The sequence below is a fragment of the Tachysurus fulvidraco genome, chromosome 9 (genome assembly GCF_022655615.1).
Source record: "Tachysurus fulvidraco isolate hzauxx_2018 chromosome 9, HZAU_PFXX_2.0, whole genome shotgun sequence".
Classification (NCBI taxonomy): Eukaryota; Metazoa; Chordata; class Actinopteri; order Siluriformes; family Bagridae; genus Tachysurus; species Tachysurus fulvidraco.
This window is the reverse complement of record NC_062526.1, coordinates 26,771,705-26,779,204: the sequence shown is the minus strand read 5'-3', so window position 1 is coordinate 26,779,204 and position 7,500 is coordinate 26,771,705. Positions and strand designations below refer to the sequence as shown.

At 35.1% G+C, this 7,500-nt stretch overlaps 1 protein-coding gene and 1 pseudogene across 7 annotated transcripts in view; both read left to right on the top strand.

Moving 5' to 3' along the window:
* Nucleotides 1-7,500, top strand: part of LOC113658642 — a 297,616-nt pseudogene that overhangs the window by 135,167 nt on the left and 154,949 nt on the right.
* dnmt3aa (DNA (cytosine-5-)-methyltransferase 3 alpha a) overlaps nucleotides 1-7,500 on the top strand; it is a 54,325-nt gene that overhangs the window by 19,847 nt on the left and 26,978 nt on the right. The window lies entirely within an intron of this gene.

Below are 7,500 nucleotides of genomic sequence, written 5' to 3'. Positions count from 1 at the left end.
GTTCAGTTAGGCAGGAGGCGAGTTAGCCGTCACATGCTGTGCCACTGCTAACATTGCCGAAGTCATTCAACTCTACACGTTGAGTGTGTGTGTGTGTGTGTGTGTGTGTGTGTGAACCTTTAGTCTAACATACTACATAGATGGATGCTAGCAGTCTTACACATCCTGGAAAACTAGCTATCTTAAATATATAGACAGGAAATGTACAATATTGTGCTAATCTTGTTTATCGCTTGTTCAATTAATGCTAGAATCTTTGTTGGACTAGTTGTTTAGCTCGAGTCCCAAGGTCAGTAGAGGGCTGTTCAAAAGGTTCAGCTCTGTGTTTGGATTGGGTTCTGCTTCAATCCTCTGACATTTAAAGTGTCTTCTAAATGAATACATGCAAATTTCCTCCTCATTACCATAAATCTTCTTTAAATAGTAATTAAACACTCATTAAAACCCAACAGCGGCGGATTAGAGCTGCTCTAAGTGATTGTGTGAGGGATGAGCCTGAGGGATCGTGGGAGAAAAAGTAATGTGCCTGTGGTATATATGTAGTGTGTGTGTGTGTGTGTGTGTGTGTGTGTGTGTGTGTGTGTGTGTGTGTGTGTGTGTGTGTGTGTGTTTCTTGGGGTACACGATAATGTAAAAACTGAATAACCAGATACAAGGATTTATGTTCATTATAACAAAATTTATTAAATGTCCAGAGTTTTTGTCCCAATTTATTCTACTAACTACATTATTACTGATGCATCATTACTCTCTACATTATTACTGTAAACATAATGTTACTATAACTATACTACATTATTACTGTAAACATAATGTTACTATAATTATACTACATTATTACTGTAAACATAATGTTACTATAATTATACTACATTATTACTGTAAACATAATGTTACTATAATTATACTACATTATTACTGTAAACATAATGTTACTATAACTATACTACATTATTACTGTAAACATAATGTTACTATAATTATACTACATTATTACTGTAAACATAATGTTACTATAATTATACTACATTATTACTGTAAACATAATGTTACTATAATTATACTACATTATTACTGTAAACATAATGTTACTATAATTATACTACATTATTACTGTAAACATAATGTTACTATAACTATACTACATTATTACTGTAAACATAATGTTACTATAATTATACTACATTATTACTGTAAACATAATGTTACTATAATTATACTACATTATTACTGTAAACATAATGTTACTATAATTATACTACATTATTACTGTAAACATAATGTTACTATAACTATCCTCTCTACATTATTACTGTAAACATAATGTTACTATAATTATACTACATTATTACTGTAAACATAATGTTACTATAATTATACTACATTATTACTGTAAACATAATGTTACTATAACTATACTACATTATTACTGTAAACATAATGTTACTATAATTATACTACATTATTACTGTAAACATAATGTTACTATAATTATACTACATTATTACTGTAAACATAATGTTACTATAATTATACTACATTATTACTGTAAACATAATGTTACTATAATTATACTACATTATTACTGTAAACATAATGTTACTAAAACTATACTACATTATTACTGTAAACATAATGTTACTATAATTATACTACATTGTTACTGTAAACATAATGTTACTATAATTATACTACATTATTACTGTAAACATAATGTTACTATAATTATACTACATTATTACTGTAAACATAATGTTACTAAAACTATACTACATTATTACTGTAAACATAATGTTACTATAACTATCCTCTCTACATTATTACTGTAAACATAATGTTACTATAATTATACTACATTATTACTGTAAACATAATGTTACTATAACTATACTACATTATTACTGTAAACATAATGTTACTATAATTATACTACATTGTTACTGTAAACATAATGTTACTATAATTATACTACATTATTACTGTAAACATAATGTTACTATAATTATACTACATTATTACTGTAAACATAATGTTACTATAACTATCCTCTCTACATTATTACTGTAAACATAATGTTACTATAATTATACTACATTATTACTGTAAACATGTTACTAAAACTATACTACATTATTACTGTAAACATAATGTTACTATAATTATACTACATTATTACTGTAAACATAATGTTACTAAAACTATACTACATTATTACTGTAAACATAATGTTACTATAATTATACTACATTATTACTGTAAACATAATGTTACTATAATTATACTACATTATTACTGTAAACATAATGTTACTATAATTATACTACATTATTACTGTAAACATAATGTTACTAAAACTATACTACATTATTACTGTAAACATAATGTTACTATAATTATACTACATTATTACTGTAAACATAATGTTACTATAATTATACTACATTATTACTGTAAACATAATGTTACTATAATTATACTACATTATTACTGTAAACATAATGTTACTATAATTATACTACATTATTACTGTAAACATAATGTTACTATAATTATACTACATTATTACTGTAAACATGTTACTAAAACTATACTACATTATTACTGTAAACATAATGTTACTATAACTATCCTCTCTACATTATTAAACTAGTGTTAATTTCGTCACCTGTTTTTAATTTTTGTCTTAGTCTTGTGCCAAATGTCCTTGTTAGTTTTCATCATATTTAGTCATTCACATATCTTTTTCTGTTAGTCAAGTTTTAGTCGGCTAAAAGTCTCGTCATTTTAGTCTAGTTTTAGTCAAAAGAAAACTCAAGGTATCTTAGTCAAGTTTTATTCGACTAAAAGTCTTTTAATTTTGGTCTAGTTTTAGTCCAAAAATTGTAGTCTTTTTTTTTTAAATAACACATTATTACTGAGATTATTACTGATAAACATTTCAGTAAAAAAAAAAAGTGTTTCACATCTCAAACATAGTTTACATGTCATAATTACCTGACAAAATACACTTGTTGAATGATTTTTGTTGAATGCAAATGTTAAACGTGTCCAGTTTCTAGTTTCTGATTTAGGAGACAGATTCACAAATGATGAACCTGTTCTGAAGAGTATTTTATTTTAACCAACACAATTCAAAAGCTGGAGCCCGACAGACTCCGGCTGACAACTTAAGTTACAAAGGTTTTTAAAACGCTTTTGGTTGCCTCGTGTCTCACGTTTCTGTTCAAATCAGAAATAAAATAAATATACTCAGAAAAACTGAAAAGAATAGGCTTACTTTACTGTGGGCCTAAAATACAACCTAGTTACTGTCCGCGAATCACAAAAGTATCAGTGAGAAGTTGAGAACACTCGTTTAAACAGCGCATACACTCGGACTTGACCGCGTTACTGATACTGCTTTTAATCGTAATGTAAAGACCGGTCTTCGGGACATAAGCTGTCATGTACAATAAAAGCGCCTGCTCAGCGACGGGAAATATCATTTACCACAAAAAGCCACCTAGACGGTGGACTTGTGCTCAGGATTTATTTATTTATTTATTTATTTTTAGAAGTGTGTGGACGAATTCTTTCTACGCACACACTAAACAGCGCGAAGCCGCGAACTCGTTCTGAATATTTTAAAGGCTTAATTATGATTTTCATTCATTAACACTATGAACATTATGCTATCGATCCTACATTATTACTATAAAAGTAAATTGTTACTGCTGTTATAATAATTTGTTACTAATCCTTACTTGATTAAAATGATGGATCAATTGTCTAATTAATACTAACTAACTAACTAACTGACTACAACATTACTGCTACGATGGTATTATTACTACATTAATACCACTCACAGTGATCATGACTACATTACAAGTACATCACAACAGCGGTTTTAACTGCGTACAGTACTACTACTGTAGCTTATTACTGCTGCAATACTACTTATTACTGCAGAATTACTCTGATGTTATTTATACTGCTTTATTACGCTGCTCTTATTTCTTAGCTCCATTTGCCTCTAAACTAAAGTGCATAGGTTTTGGACTGCATGTAAAAAATGAAAATTGCAATGAATATTGTAATGAGATTTAACTGTACTGTGTGTATATGTGAAGTCTGGCAGCAATGCAGTGCCACCTGTGTGTGTGTGTGTGTGTGTGTGTGTGTGTGTGTGTGTGTGTGTGTGTGTGTGTGTGTGTGTGTGTGTGTGTGTGTAATTTTTTTTCAACACAGTCTCTAGTGACACAGCAGCCGACACATCAAGTCTATAGTTTTGTTTAGTATTTTTGTGTGTGTGTGTGTGTGTGTGTGTGTGTGTCACAGTGTCTGTACTCACTAATGACAAGGCGGCCGACCGTAAAGTCTATATTTTTGTTTAGTATTTTTGTGTGTGTGTGTGTGTGTGTGTGTGTGTGTGTGTGTGTGTGTGTGTGTGATAAGTAGTAGTATCCATTAGCTCAACACACACACACACACACACACACACACACACTGGGGTATAAAACCCCTCTCCAGCCTTAGTGCTGTGGACTGTACAGGCTTGTGTGTCTGAAGGCTTCTACACATGGCACACACACACACACACACACACACACACACACACACACACACACACTGGGGTGTAAGACCCTTCTCCAGCCTTAGTGCTGTGGACTGTACAGCCATGTGTAGAAGCCTTCAGACACACTCGCGCACCAGGAGCTCAAACAATAATGTTTTATGTTTATTTTAAAGCTCAGGTTCTGCTATAAAACCATATGATTAAAGACTTAACACGCTCCAACACACTAACACAGCTGGCAGGAAACAGAGGCCTGGAGCCTGCTAATTAGCACCATGATGCTAAGTGGTGCCTGCTAGCTTTCATTCGTGATTTGCAACATTGGCATTTTTAATACGCTCGTGTTCCTTTGAAGGTTGTGATTATTTATAGCGATGGACGTTTATATGATGGACGAGCTTCTGTAATGACGCCAGACACGCGCCAATTATTGGGTTTACGATACGCGCAGATATTCAACTTCCGTTAAAAAGTTGTTACAATGAGCACAGAGGAAGGAAAAATGCTCTGTTCAGGGGAAACGTTCGTAACTTTGCTGGTGTAAGTGATAACCAGCTAACGATTTCCCGGTACTGACGTTGCTGCATCACTAATGGTCTACTAATATAGTATAATTATTATATAATAGCACTGTTTGGTGCTGGGATTGAATGAGAAAAAGTGTTACAGCTAACATTCATCCTTGCTAACTGAACATGAAATTAAATATTTTTTTATCCCTGGTACATAATCCAAACAAATCTATGATGTATTTAGGTTTCGGTGACATTTGACCGTCTCACTGCATTTAACCGTCGTATTTTCATGCGGGGGTGTGACAGGTTTCGGTCTTACATTTACAGCATGTGACAGACGCCCTTCTCCAGAGCGACGTACATAAGTGCTTAAATCTCTAACATTGAATACATTAATACTGGCTCACTAGGTTACAGACTTAAGATACCATGAGTTTAAAACATCTGTTCAAACGAAAAAGTGACAAAGGTTGTGTGGGGGTTTTTTTTTTTTTTTTTTTTTTTTTTATAAATGCAAAAGATAAGGAAAGAAGTGCTAGTTGAAGTGCTTCCTGTTTGAAAACAGAAGAGTCTTGTAGTATACTTGCCTCTTACCCTGAGAGATGGTGGGAGCAGTCGAGCAGTGCTGGTAGATCTGAGGTTGTGGGGTGAGGAGTGATGAGGGCTTTGTGGTAAGAGGGAGCTGGACCATTTTTGGCTTCGTAGGCCAGCATCAGTGTTTTGGATCTGATGTGTGCAGCAACCGGAAGCCAGTAGAGGACCGCAGCAACTTTGGCAGGTGCAGCTTTTAGACCCCCGAGCTGGCTGAAGCTGTCGACATTTGTTTAGCACGCAATAAAACCTTATTTGTATACGACACTTCTGTCCCTAATGACTGATGTGAAACTAAAGCAACGCTTATTCTGGGTATGTGTTTTGCAAGGTCGTCTGCAACATGCAGATCGCTACTCTCTACATGTTTCCCCATTCTAACGTGTGTGAGTGTGTGTGTGTGTGTGTGTGTGTGTGTGTGTGTGTGTGTGTGGTTAATATTTGTGGTTTTTCTGCACTACATTCATTCATACTTGAAAGAACCACCACACAGAAACAAATGAATGATGCTCTATCGTCAATATTTACTACTCAGCAGCGTTCCTTCAGTGAAGGGGGCGTGGCCACGGTGTCAATCCCAGTGAATGTGGTGAAGGGGGCGTGGCCTCTGTGTCTTACACTCTCGATAAATAAGGTGATGGAGGAGTGCCCCTGTGTCTTACAGTCTCAAAAATAAGGTAAAGGGGGTGTGGCTTCTGTGTCTTACGGTCTCAAAAATAAGGAGAAGGGGCGTGGCTTCTGTGTCTTACAGTCTCAAAAATAAGGTAAAGGGGGTGTGGCTTCTGTGTCTTACAGTCTCAAAAATAAGGTAAAGGGGGTGTGGCTTCTGTGTCTTACAGTCTCAAAAATAAGGAGAAGGGGCGTGGCTTCTGTGTCTTACAGTCTCAAAAATAAGGTAAAGGGGGTGTGGCTTCTCTGTCTTACGGTCTCAAAAATAAGGTAAAGGGGGTGTGGCTTCTGTGTATTACGGTCTCAAAAATAAGGTAAAGGGGGTGTGGCTTCTGTGTCTTACGGTCTCAAAAATAAGGAGAAGGGGGTGTGGCTTCTGTGTCTTACAGTCTCAAAAATAAGGTAAAGGGGGTGTGGCTTCTGTGTCTTACAGTCTCAAAAATAAGGTAAAGGGGGGTGTGGCTTCTGTGTCTTACGGTCTCAAAAATAAGGTAAAGGGGGTGTGGCTTCTGTGTCTTACGGTCTCAAAAATAAGGTAAAGGGGGTGTGGCTTCTGTGTATTACAGTCTCAAAAATAAGGAGAAGGGGTGTGGCTTCTGTGTCTTACGGTCTCAAAAATAAGGTAAAGGGGGTGTGGCTTCTGTGTCTTACGGTCTCAAAAATAAGGTAAAGGGGGTGTGGCTTCTGTGTCTTACGGTCTCAAAAATAAGGTAAAGGGGGTGTGGCTTCTGTGTCATACACTTTTAATACATCTGGAGGTGTGGCCACTGTGTGTAATTCCAAGTAAATGAGATAAAGGAGGTGTGGCCTTTTTGTCTGTCAGTCCCAATAAAAGAAATGAAAGAGGTGTGGTCTCTGTCAGTCTCCAAGAATGAAATGAAGGGGGCGTGGCTTAACACTCAATCAAACATTAACTAAAAAGTTACAGTGCAGAATCCTTCGTCTCTTTGCGCACATCTATCACGTATAGGCTGCAGATGTGTGTGATGTCTAATCCTGCCATTACGCCACAACCAGTGGAAGCTGCTACTGATGATTGAGTGTTGTGACGTGTCTTTACATCACAACGTCTACATGTGGCTGAAACTTACGGAGGAAAAACTGTAATAAAGGGTAATAAGATCCGCTCCTGCAAAGCGGAGAGTCCCTGTTTACACCCACACACAC